The sequence below is a fragment of the Rhinoraja longicauda genome, chromosome 13, assembly GCF_053455715.1.
Source record: "Rhinoraja longicauda isolate Sanriku21f chromosome 13, sRhiLon1.1, whole genome shotgun sequence".
Classification (NCBI taxonomy): Eukaryota; Metazoa; Chordata; class Chondrichthyes; order Rajiformes; family Arhynchobatidae; genus Rhinoraja; species Rhinoraja longicauda.
The window spans coordinates 29,507,990-29,521,047 of record NC_135965.1 but is presented as its reverse complement, the minus strand read 5'-3'; the positions used below and the strand labels follow the sequence as shown (position 1 = coordinate 29,521,047).

Here is a 13,058-nt window from a genome sequence, read left to right as displayed (position 1 = left end):
ATACAAACTATACATGTTTAGACGCACACCATATACACACAAACATAAGGAGTCAATATAACTACTGTACATTATCGTAATGGTATTGTCTGTTCCAGGTTGTTTGTTGGGAGGTGTGCAGAGATTAGTAAGTTAACATTTTCTAACCATTCCTCTGCGCACTCTCCATCCAGTGTCACAAGGTTCAACCCTGCAGCAGTGTCTGGGTATATTTAACATGGATGGTAGCAAAAACTGCTGGGAAAAAATTGTGACATAACTTGGCAAATAACGTTTGTGGTGCTTGAATCCTGGGAACCTGAATTGGCTATCCAGATAGTCACAGAGTCATAGAGCAGTGCAGCAAAAAAACTAGCACTCGGTCCACCTTATCCATGCCAACCAAGTTGGCAAATAGGCGAGTCCCATTTCCCTGCATTTAACCCATAGCCCCATAAACACTTTCTACCCACATATCTGTCCAAATGTCTTTTAAAAGTCGGAATGATATATGTTTCCATAGCTTCCTCAGGTAGCTCATTCCAAATACAAACTACCCTCTGATGAAAGCGTTGCCCCTGAGGTCCCTCTTAAATCTCTTCCCTCTCATCAAAACCTATGCTCTATAGTTTTTTAATCTAAAAAAAAGAGGAGTAAAAAATATAAAGCTGGAGGGGGGATATGGATGGAAAGTGACAGGGCCTATACTTCCAGTGGCTACCATCTTCAGATTTCTCATCAGTCTGAAACCTGAAACATTATCTGTCTATTTCCCTCCATAGATGCTATCTGACCTATTGAGTTCCTCCAGCATTTTATTTTTGCTCAGGATTTGTGCATCTGCAGTCTCTTGTGTCTCCAGTTGGAACAAAATGCTGGGAAGGAACAATGATTTTCATTATTTTTGAGAGAGAAGATGTCAACATTGGATCAACCAGACGCAACTAAATTTAAAGCAGCTCTTCTCCAAGAAGCCTTTCTTGCTTAAGTCCATACTCCGCCACCTCCAGTTTAAATTCCATTTGGAATATTTTGGAGGACCAAGAACCAAGAAACTGACGTGAGAGTGGTGATGGACTGGGAAAATGGATGGTGCAGTGACACCTGTGTCCTTACTGACAGTAAGAGTTCAGAAGGAGGAAGCAGTTACAAAGGTGTGTCACTCTTCATTGAAAGGGGATTTGAGTACAAGAGCATGGATGTCTTGCTTTCAGTAAAAACCTATAAAATTCTAAGTAGACAGGCCAGATATAGGAAAAAAGTGCTGATGACTGGATAGTTCCTGGAACATAGGTCACAATCTTAAGATAGCGGTGTGTGCCATTTAGTATTGAGATCAAAACAAATGTTTTCTTCCAGCGGGTGATGAACCTGTGGAGTTAAATATATTCGAGGAGGAGATGGATATGTGTGTTATATATGTTATAGATGTTTGGAATATGTATCCATATATATCATGTCTAAGGTTTGAAGAGATATTGGTAGAAGAGCACAAAGTGCTGGAATAGCATACCAGGACAGGCAGTATCCCTGGAGGACATGGATAGGTGAGGTTTTGGTTGGGGAGCCTTCTTCAGGCTGATTGTAGAAGGGTGGAGAAAGCTGCAAGAGGTGGTGGCAGGAGAAAGCCTGGCAAGTGATAGGTGGATACAGATCAGGGAAGTTTTGATTTGCAGATGATTCACTTGCAGATTTACTCAAGCACTTTGCGTTTTACTCAACATTCCAGCACCTGCAGTTCCTTGTGTCTCGATATGGGGAGAAGTTGGATACATGGCATTGAAGTGGAGAGCCAACTAGGATTCAAACTGATAGCAACAGAGAAAATATGTGGAGTAGGCCATTCGGCCATTCGGCCTACTCCACATATTTTCTCTGTTGCTATGTTCCTATTCCACGCCCACCCATTATAATGAAAATAATTATATTATGCTTGATGTAAATCTTGATGGATTCCTGGATGGAATGTCCCAACCATTTTGACTCGAGGGATCACGCAGTGTATTATAGGCAACAATAGGTGGCAGCAAAATCAGTTGGTAAAATGGGGGTCGGCGGTCGAATTGAGAGGGGAAAGTGAGATTCCTCATTCACTAATCCAATTGGTGTCGTAATCTTGTCTTTGGAACAAACAAAATCTTAATATTTCTGCTAGGATTCAAAGTACTCGCCCTTCCCGCTTGCTTTTGATACATGCTGATAAATCTTGTCGCTTTCATTCAAGCTGGTTAAGTTTCCACAAATTTACTTTGAACACCATCCACGCATAAAATATATTTAACACATTTCTGTTTTCTTTTTCCTTTCCATGCTTCCTGACTTCTATTGCTATGTCTTTAGTACATCCTGATTATGCGCTTACATCTTGGAGTGGGATTTGAAACCGGAAACTTCTGAATCTAGGATTGTTACCGATTGAATTTTGATTGATACCCATGTAGATTGATCTCCGGATTAAAAAATGGAAGTAGATGAACTATTTAAAATGAAAAGTTGGATGGATACCAAATTTTAGCACTCTCAATAATAGTGCTTTCTTAATCAGCTTTCCAGGAGGACTAGTCCCAGAAGATCTCAGCAGTACCAGAATCAATTTGTCCTTTGCTAACCACTGCCTTGGAAATCACTATAATCCAATAATGGTTAATCTGCTTCTGGAGTAACATGGGTTTATATAGAAACAGGCCATTCAACCCAACCAGTCCATCTTCTTTTGTGTCCATCATCTATGTTTCAAATGTTACATCACTGTCATCGTCCGTCCTGAAAAGGACGCAAGCTTCTGGCGACAATCAGTCGTACAATCAGTCGACCATCACTTGTACAATAGATGATGGTGGTAGCAGAATTAGCTCTGGACACTTCCAGTTTCCAGCCCCGCGACGTGGACGCTTCTGCTATGGGGCCAACCAGTCTAAACTAGTGCTTGAGCTTTCTCCCACCTTCGCCCAGCTAACTCTAATAGTAATCCTCTATTCCCTCTGGGGTTAACTCTATTCCCACTAGGGTTAACTATATCCTATGAGATACTAGCACTTAAGATCTCAGAAGCAGTGAAACCCCTATAAGCTGTAGGATTTCAACCACACAATAAGTTCTGGAAAATCCAGGTTCTCTGATGAACAGACCGCATCACTTCGATAAAAGAAATACTGATGGGGGTCTTTAAAATTCTGAAATAATTTGGTGGACAACATGTTTTCACTGCTGAGGAAAAGCATAACTAAAGGTTGTCAATATATGTTTGTCATCAAGTAATATGATAAGGAATTGAGAAGAAACTTTACCTAAAGATTGTTAAGAATGTGGAACTCGAGTCCTTAAGGAGTTGTTGAGGTGAACAGTATTGATGCATTTAAGGAGAGAGTAGACAGGAAAATAGAGGGTTACTGAGAGTTAGCTGAGTAAAGATGGGAGGAAGCTCAAGTGGAGCATTAAACACAGGTATGGACTGTTTGGATTGAATGGCCTGTTTCTATATAAACCTATGTTACTCCAGAAGCTGAGAACCCATTGAGTTCCACAGAGCTCCAGAGGCACTGAAATCCCTGTACCAATGATGCAATTTCTCTGGTTTACTATTCCTTAGAAAATCTATATCCTTCACGAAGTAGCTTATCAAAATAGCTCTGAAGATGTTAGCATCTTTCCAATTTTCAGGGTTCAGCTGTGGTCTCATTGGAAATGTTGAATCTTTTGAAATGTTTTCTCCTCCAATTGAACTATATTAAATATTTAAATGAGGTATATATTCAGAGTTTGAAAGACATTTATTATTATTTGAAATTATTGATAAAACATTTATTATTACAGTACTCTGAATTTCTGCCCAAAAATGATCGCTATTGAGCAAGGAGCTATATCATAGTCTTATGGCAATGAATTCCCAATCCTTGGATACAAGGGCATCTTTGAGTGCATCCCTAGTTGGTGGGAATATTGATTACCTTGTGTTTATATTGAGTCCAGAAGCTTTCCCAAATGACAATCCTATTGACAATGACATTGAAAATCTACCATACTTTCCCATGATATAGCACAGCGAGCTATTGATCAGCAAATATCAGATGCTGACAATATTTAGCTATTTAGGTAAGATATGATGGGGTTTAACAACAATGTGTACCTGGTGTGATTTCAAATGGTGCCATTGTCTATTTACTGAACAATGGGAGTTAATTTAACATGCCAGGAGATCACAAAATACCATTTCCCGAGACCATTTATAAATAACATTTACCCCAACCTGGCTTACATTTGCTCACCCTGGGCTTCATGTTTATGAGATCTAAATCTATTTAACTAATTGCATTTCCAATTAACCGATTATTCCCCACTACTTGAATGAAGCTGATCTTCCCACTATCTGTAATTGTCTGGTCAAGTCGGGTTTATCGTCAGATGCAGGTACCTGAGGTACCTGTAATGAGGTAGAGGTAGAGGTACAGTGCAAATTTTGTTTGCAATAGCATCATAGACTCAGACAACATACAAGATTCTAAATTATCATTAATTATACATAAATTGCGCAAGTTCTGCAAGACAGTGAATAGAAAAAGACTGCAAAAGAAAAGACAATAGTGCAAAATACAATTAGGAAATACAAATATGAATCTTTCCTGAATCTCTATTTAGACCTGTTTTCCTTCTTTCTTTATTTCTTTGCAATAATCTTCATCATTAATCTTTATGGTATACAATATTCACATCCTTTGAATTCAATTTATTATGCCACCTGTATTGGTGCAACATTTGTTTGGATTAGCACTTAATTCCAGTGAATTCCAATTCCTTGCTGTAAATTCCTCAACAGTTTCTTTAAATTCACCTTAAATTGCATCATAATCACATCAATGAACAATTCTCCTGTTTGCCTTCTTCAGTGAAAGTTCATTTCATCATAGTACATTGATAAGAATCACATTGTTCCAAACTGGGTTTATTCAGGCTTTTCCCAATGCATTACTTATGTAGCTTATGCATTGGCTATTGTACAGGATATCCCTCTTGCACAGAAAGCTGTTTTTTTAATGTGCAATTTCACAGGATGCAATATGTAATCTAGAGTCACAGATTCATACAGCAGGGAAACAGGCCCTTCGGCCCACCATTTCCTTAGCAACCATTGAATACCTCTCTATGCTAATTCCATTTATTAGCATTGGGACCTCAGACCATACCTCAGTATCAGCGTCCATAAATGTTGTGAACGCACCTGTCTCTACAATTTTGTCAAGCAATGTGCCCTAAGAGTGCAACTCCAAAGAATGGCTGCAATCATATTGTGGACAGTGGAGAGCATACTGACTGGTTCCATCACAACCTGGTTTGATAACTTGAACGCTCAAAACAGTTGGCTGCAGAAAGTGGTGGACTTTGCTTGGTCCATTGCTGGTTTTGACCTCCGCACCATCAAAGGGATCTACAGGAAGCACTGTTGCAAGAAGGTAGCTTGTATCATCAAAGTTCCACACCATGCTCTCATCTTCGCTGTTACCATCAGGAAGAAGGTGCAGGAGCCAGAGAACCACTATTTTGTAGCGACCATAGAGATTAGTCCTAGGAGTCGAACCCTCAGATTGGCCAGCAAGGTCACGTGTGAATGCGACCGTAGGGATTGGTCCAGGGAGTTGAGCCCACTGATTGGACAGTGTCGTCACGTGTGGTTTTGGCGCCCAAAACCAGTTAGTTAGGAGAGTTCTTCGAAGTGAACAGTTAGAATTAATGGTTGTCTGTAATCTCGTTCGTTATACTTTGTAATCGAATGTTGCTGTCGCAATAAACTTCTTCAACAAAGAACGAGCCTCCAGACTCGCCATAATTTCTAGATTCAAGACCAACTTCATCCCATCAACTATCAGGCTCCTGAACTACACTGTATAACCCTAACCACAATATACTTTGGCTCTTATGGTCTGGTTACTTAGTATAGTGATAATTTATTGCATTATTGTTTATTGCATATTTATTTGTTGTGTTGCTGCATCAATGTGCCTGTAAAAGTTGCAGCAAGTAACAGTTTTATTCTTCCATTCTTGTGACTACGACAATAAAATACTCTGGTTTGGTGACTTTACCAACTCAAGAGAAAATTCTGAGGTTCAGTCTTGGAGCAAGATAATACACTCTGCTGAAACTTGGCTAACTGCAGAAACCAGTGGCCTGTTCTCTCTCTCACAAAACAACATGGAAAGATGCTTATTTCTCCTGAGCTACGCTTTCAGTGAAATATAAACAGAAACGCTTCTCCAGTGGAAAAAAAACACTAAAATTCACAAAGAGAACATTAATGAGCAGTTCCTTGACATGTACTGTTCAGTTTCCCAGCTGTTGCAGCTTGTGGAGTAGATCTTCTGCCAAGAGCCCGTGTCCAATCTGCTCAGAACAGATGTGTAGTTGTTTGTGCATCAAGGGGTCGATGGATTTGCCCATTCCGGCTCTGCCTTTGGTGTGGTTCTTGTGGTTGGGAAGCGGAGAAGAGTTGTATTTCCTGCTTGCCAGTGCTGGGACAGTGCAGTTTGCACCAGCAGATCTCTACCTTCAGATCAAGGCAAACATTGCTGTGGTTTATCATGCTGTGAGATGACACATGGGAGATAATCAGCTAATCCTTCCGTGCAAGCAGGCAACTTCGGAGCATGTTCTCAGCCGTTAAATTATGGAGTAATTCTATCCATCAAATATAAACTGGTTGTTACAAGTTTCATTTGTGTGGGTTAACTGGAGTCTGTGACACGCTGCAAGAATTTTTCCCTCTGCTTTATTGTTTCCACCTGCCTCCCTTGGGGGGGCATTGCATCAGCCTGGTGGGCATTAGTTACCCAAGGCTGCTTGCTTCCCTGAACTGAGACATGAGCTCAGATTGTAAAGGGGGCTGCTGATCCCAACATGGCTAGAAACCTCCCTTTCCTTTTCCAGCCCAGTTGCACTGACTGGGGACTTGTCACGAGCTTCGACAAATGAACTCAGATGAAGTAATTTTCTGTCAAGTATGTATTAAGGTGAAAAGAGAGGAACAGAACGGTTGACTTGGGTGGATTATCCCAGACGGCTCATGTTTGTAGTAAGATATTGGAAGGACAAATCATGGTACTTTTCTGTCAAAACAGAGTATCTGAACACCTTGGCTCAAACACCCAATTTGGTTATAGTTAGTTATCTGATGGACAGATCAACGTGTTCAATTCCACAAGCAGCACAGTGGCGCAGTGGTAGAGTTGCTACCTTACAGCGCCAGAGACTTGGGTTTCATCCTGACTATGGGTGCTATCCATATGGAGTTTGTACGTTCTACCTGTGATCAGGTGGGTTTTCTCGAGTTTCCTCCCACACTCCAAAGATGAACACGTTTGTAGGTTAATTGGGTTCGGTAAGTTGTAAAATTGTCTCTCGATGTGTAGTTTACTATATGCTGGTCAGTGCAGACTTGGTGGGCCGAAGGACCTGTTTCTGTGCTGCATCTCTAAAGTCCAAAGCCTTAAGATGTGTGATTAGAACCACCGAGAAAGTGAGGTTGAATCCCATGGAGAGGAACTGGATGACAGAGAGCTCAATCAGTGATTCTCCTGGAGTGGGCACTGCATGAGGTTGGCGGTGATATGCTGCTTACCCCAGGAGCGAATATTGTTATGTCCCAGACCCTGTTGACTAAGAGAGGGCCTAGACGTTTGGGCACACCCTCAGGTGTGGAACTGCTGGTTGCCATTTTTGTCATCACCCTATCAGAAATGCCCAAGTGGTGAAGCCATGGAGACCAGCGTCCGATGAGAAGCAAGAAGGAACGCGGCCACAGCAGGATGCTCTGAGGTAAAGTCAGCATGTAGCATTATCATGGAGTGGTTGAGGGTGCGGTTGGTGTGAAAGAAATGGTTAGAAACCAGAAGGAGTAGGACTGGAGGCCAGTGGCATATAAAGGCTGCAGATTAGGGAGTTAGGGGATTACAGACCAGGGATTGGGAATCAGGGGGTATGGGGAGAAGGCAGGACGGGGTACTGATTGTGAATGATCTGCCATGATCACATTGAATGGCGGTGCTGGCTCGAAGGGCCAAATGGCCTACTCCTGCACCTATTGTCTATTGTCTATCTGCTTGAGGTCGTGGGGATAGTTATAATATGAGCACTGGATTTGGTGAACATTTTTACGGGCCGCTGTGTTAGTGCAGTGGGATCTAGGCCACGTTGTCCCAGGAAGGCCCAGTAGTGAGTGCCACCAACACACCACAGGATCCATGGTCTCCTGTGACTGTCCAAATCGAAGCAGGGCAACAGGAGAACATCACCACTTTCTTCCCTGAAGCAGTAAGTCCTTCACTCACGTGGATGACTCATGACTAAAGGTGCCCTTCAACTTTTCCGATTGATGCAAAACAAAATGGTCCTTGAAGTGCTTCGCTCTTGGAAAAATTGATTTGATTGCATTATGCTGAAAAAAAGCATTATGCAACCAAATTTCCAGGCATATGCATGGTACGTGTCTGCGCTGCTCAGATTGGTAGCCTGCTTTCCTATTTCACAACAGTACCTGTCTGTGCTCCTATTTACACAGTATGACAAGTGTTAGTAATTCACATTGTTGCTGTCGGCTGACATCTTCATAAAGCTCGTGAGATGCCCAAGTATCACCCTGTCAACTCTCCAGGTTATACAGCGAAGCTTGTCAGTACCATGGTCAGGAACATACCAATGATCCGAGTTATACAGTGAGAAAGTTGGCTGCGGGACTTTATCCTGCGGAAACATTGCTAAGGAAACACAGGTGCTGCATCAAATTGCTTTGATTCCACACCACAGAAACAGGCCATTCAGCCCGACTGATTTATACTGAAGTGTGCGTTTTCTATGTTTTTCTCTCCTGCTACCTTGTTTTATCTAACCCTGTCAGCTTATATTTCTATTCTTTCTTCCTTGTCTGATTATCTAGATTCTGCATCGAATGCTTGTACAGTGTTTAAATGGTTCAGAATTGCAATTCCCAGTTTAGTAACTTGTTAAAAGGTTATATCCTTATTATTAGCTGCGTTGCAGTGAGAGCAATATAGAGCTGTTCCCTGAGTGACACCAATGCAATATATAGAAACTAAAGTTAACCCCTTTCCTTCACACTGTTTCACTCAGTGGCTTAAACCACTGACTGGATTTCAAATTACATTCGCCAAGCTTGTGGGAACCTACTCAGTGACTATTCACCTCAATGCCCAGGCCATAGAGCTCTACAACACCTGTGTCAGAATGCACCCTTTGTTGGACTCGTGGAACTGCTGGCCACACAAGGCAATGACTTTGAAAAGTATAAGACGCTTACATTTTAATAGCACCTTTCATTTGCTCGCTATGCTTCAAACGTGTTTAGCAGCCAATGAAACACTTTTTGAATGTATTCTCCATTTAGTTACCACATAGCATCCTGAAGTAAAACAATGAATAGTCATCAATATAATGTATTATCAGTATTATTGGTCAGTTGATTATCATTGCCCGTGACACAAAGGGGAACCCCTCTGCTTTATTTTAAAAGTATTGCCGTTGAGTTATTTATGTTCACCTGAGGATATAATCGAGGCCTCAGTTTAATGTCTCATCTGAAAGATGACACCCTAACAAATGCAGTATCCTCTCAGGCCTGCACGGGGGTGTCAGCCCTGCGGAAGTACATGGAATAGAACAGCAGAACTCCTGGTTTGGAGACGAGAGTGGTCCTCACAGCCAGGGCTAATTCAAAAACCATTATTGCCTCTGGGATGCACAGTGTTTCCGTTATTCTCGATGTTGCATGTCCAGTTGAGCGGCTGTGTTGTGTGGAAATGGGGGTTAGGGTGGATGATGATAATTCTGGGATGAGCAAGGATTAAAGATGAGTGGGACCTCTAACCTCGGTGTTGGATGGTTTACTACAGTGGAGTAATGGGAGCAATTGCCCACCACGAAAAAAAGGGTCCTGTCACTATCCCTTCAAGTTCACAATGTCCTCCTGTGCTTGGTGTATTTTGGCTCAGACCCAATCCATCCCCTTTTCTCCTTCCGGCACATGCTTGAAGTGTTTTCAAGATGTGTTTTTACAAGCAAGGAATTAACATCTATAAGGGAAGCTTTTCTTGGCTGCAACAGGCAGGAATTACTAAATATCAAACTCAGTTAACCCTTTGCCGAGATTCATAATTTACTGCACACTGAGCAACTTTTCCTTATCAAGCTGTCTCACTCATTTTGAGGTTTGTAAATTGTAAAATCAATTAGCTGGATTAAATTAGATTAGACGCATTTGTTGTCATGCACACCAGGTTGCAATGAAATTCCTTATTCACATGAAGCTCACAGAGTAAACAGTACACATACAGTACTGATAAATACAACAATAAATGCAACGATGAGTGCAAACTAGCAGAATGGTGCAAGATTATAGTGCAAAATCTGGCGGTGCAAAAATATATTAAAGTACAATAACAGAATAACTGAATGAGGTGCAGTTGAAAATAAGAGTATGTGGCAGCACCTCTGGGATTGGGGTGCAAAGGTGTCGATTTTGTTCTGGAGTCTGATCGCAGGGAGGAAGAAGCTGTTCTGAAGTCAGACTTTTAAGCTCTTGCATCTCCTTCCAGGAGGTGGAAGAGAAAAAAAGGGAACGGCCAAGGTAGCAATCACCCTTGACGATACTTCCAACCTTCCTGTTGCAAAGCGTCGTGAGGATGGATTGTATGGAAGGAAGTGACAAGCCTGTGATGGACTGTGCTGTGTTCACCACTCTCTGCAAGTGGATATGGTCAAGAGCACACAGCTGTCTTACCAATCCGGGATGCATCCCATCAGAAAACTTTATATGGCACATCTGTGGAAGTTTGAGAGAAGCTTTGTGGACACGCCAAATCCTCTCAGATGCCTAAGCAAGTAAATGTGCTAATGCACTTTCTTAATTGCCACATACAGTGTACAGTGACGAGGTTAGATTGTTGGTGATGGGGAACCCTTGGAACTTGATGCTGTTCACCGTCTCTACAAAGCTCCATTAATGAAGGCAGAAACTTATTCACCGCTTGCTTCCTTAGATCAACAACTGGCATTATTTTCCTGGCACCATGTAGGATTCTCAATCTTTTTCCTGTACTTTGTCTCATCGTTATTTAAATCCGGCATTCGTATTATTGTCGAATTTAAAGATCAAGTTGGTGCTATAGTTGGACATATAGTAATGGATGTTCAGGGAGTAAAGACAGGGGCTGAGGACACAACCCTGAGGGACACTAGTGTTGAGGTCAGAGCAGAGGAAATGTAATGAGTAGTTCTAACTGAATGTGGTCTCCGGCTAAGAAGTCCTGAAGTCAGTCGCAGTTGGAGACCACAAGGCCAAGGCCCAAAAGTTTAGGGGTGAGTTTATTCATTATTATGACATTGTTGATTGAGCTATAGTCAATGACATAGGTGTTCATATTTTCATGGTGATCCAAGAATGTAGTGCAAGAGAGATAGTGTCCTTTGTAGACCTATTTCTCCTGTCAGTAAATTGCACGAGATCCAGATTGTCTAGAAGACTGGCATAGATGTGGGTCATTACAAATCTTCCAAAGCATTTCATTATGGTCAAGTTTAGAGCTACAGAGCCATAGCCGTTGAGAAAGGTCAGTTTCTTTTTCTTGGGGAGTGAAATGATGGAGCATTCCTTGAAGCAGATGGGGACAGAAGACTGTTGAAGTGAAAATGTCGGTGAAGACTGTAGCCAGTTGATTGCAGCGCAAATTCCAAACTCGTACATGGACTCCATCCAGGCCGGCAGCTTTCTGAAAGTTTACACTCGTAAAAGTATACCTGCTACCGAGATGTGTGGAACAGAGCCAGTGGGGGATGGAGGGACACACTTAGGTGAAGCTTTTTCTATCTGTTCAAAATGGGTGAAAACAGCATTGAGCTCATCTGATGATGATGCATCATTTCCAGAGGTCACCCCCATTTTTGGCTTGTCATCTGCGATGGTGTCAAGGCTATGCTACAGTTCCCTGGAAGCCACTTGATTTAATTGAGCCTCCAGCTTGTTTTGGAAATCTATTTTGGCATCCTTCATAGTATGTGCAAATCGCCACTTGGTCTTCTTGTATGATATCAGTGATTACATGAGATCTGTTCTGTAGTGCAGGGGATTTGATTGGTGTTGGCAATGGATCTGCCCAGTTATAGAGCATCCAGGCATGACCTGGCAGCCTGCCTCAGTGGTTTGATGGTGGGTTGGCATTTGGGCATCTGTCATGGTGCTCATTCTTGGCTACAATCCCTTTGACTCTGCAGCTACTTTCAATGAAGATGAAATCGGTGTGATAGCTTGACCAAGTCACCCTCTCTGGGTTAGCATTTGAAAAAAGCTCCTTAAATCAAGTGTCAGGAGTTATGGGGGAGAAGGCAGGGGAATGGGGTTAGGAGGGAGAGATAGATCAACCATGATTGAATGGCAAACTAGACATGATGGGCTGAATGGCCTAATTGTGCTCCTCTCACTTATGAATTTCTGAACATGAAATGATATATAGAAATGACAATGACATAGATGTGCCCCAACAATAGTTGTTCTTTGGAGACAGACAATCACACTGTTAAAGTACTTGTATAAAATTTTTAATTGCGCTGATCAACTGGGATAGCTTTAACTTTCACATCTTTGGAGTAAAGTTCCTCTTTTTTAATTTGATTCCCAAAAATACAGTAACCACAAATTTTCTGGCAACGTTGTTAAATCATGGGATAGATTTGGTCTATTTTAGTCCTCTGTTCACAATCCCCTCATTCCCCTTCACCACAAGCATTGTCCTGGCATCCAGCTGTTCCATGAATAATTGCACTTCTTATCCGGAAAACTCCAATCATAATGTCTCTTCCTATTAGCTTAAACCCGTGGCCTCTGCATGAGTTTAACCTTGCGCCCCCCTGTGTAAGTTTCGTCCTTTGTATTACTTTCACCCCGTGACTCCTTCTGCTCGTTTAACCCTTTAACCAATGTATTAGCTTGGCCGTATGACCTCTATATTGGTTTAACCCCGTGACCCTCTATTATTTTAACTCTATCCCCTTGTATTAGTGCAAGTGCGGTATTAATCAGT

At 41.9% G+C, this 13,058-nt stretch overlaps 1 protein-coding gene across 1 annotated transcript in view; it reads left to right on the top strand.

Annotated features, from left to right (window-relative positions):
- sned1 (sushi, nidogen and EGF-like domains 1) overlaps positions 1-13,058 on the top strand; it is an 83,111-nt gene that overhangs the window by 20,712 nt on the left and 49,341 nt on the right. The gene's annotated exons all lie outside the window — the stretch shown is intronic.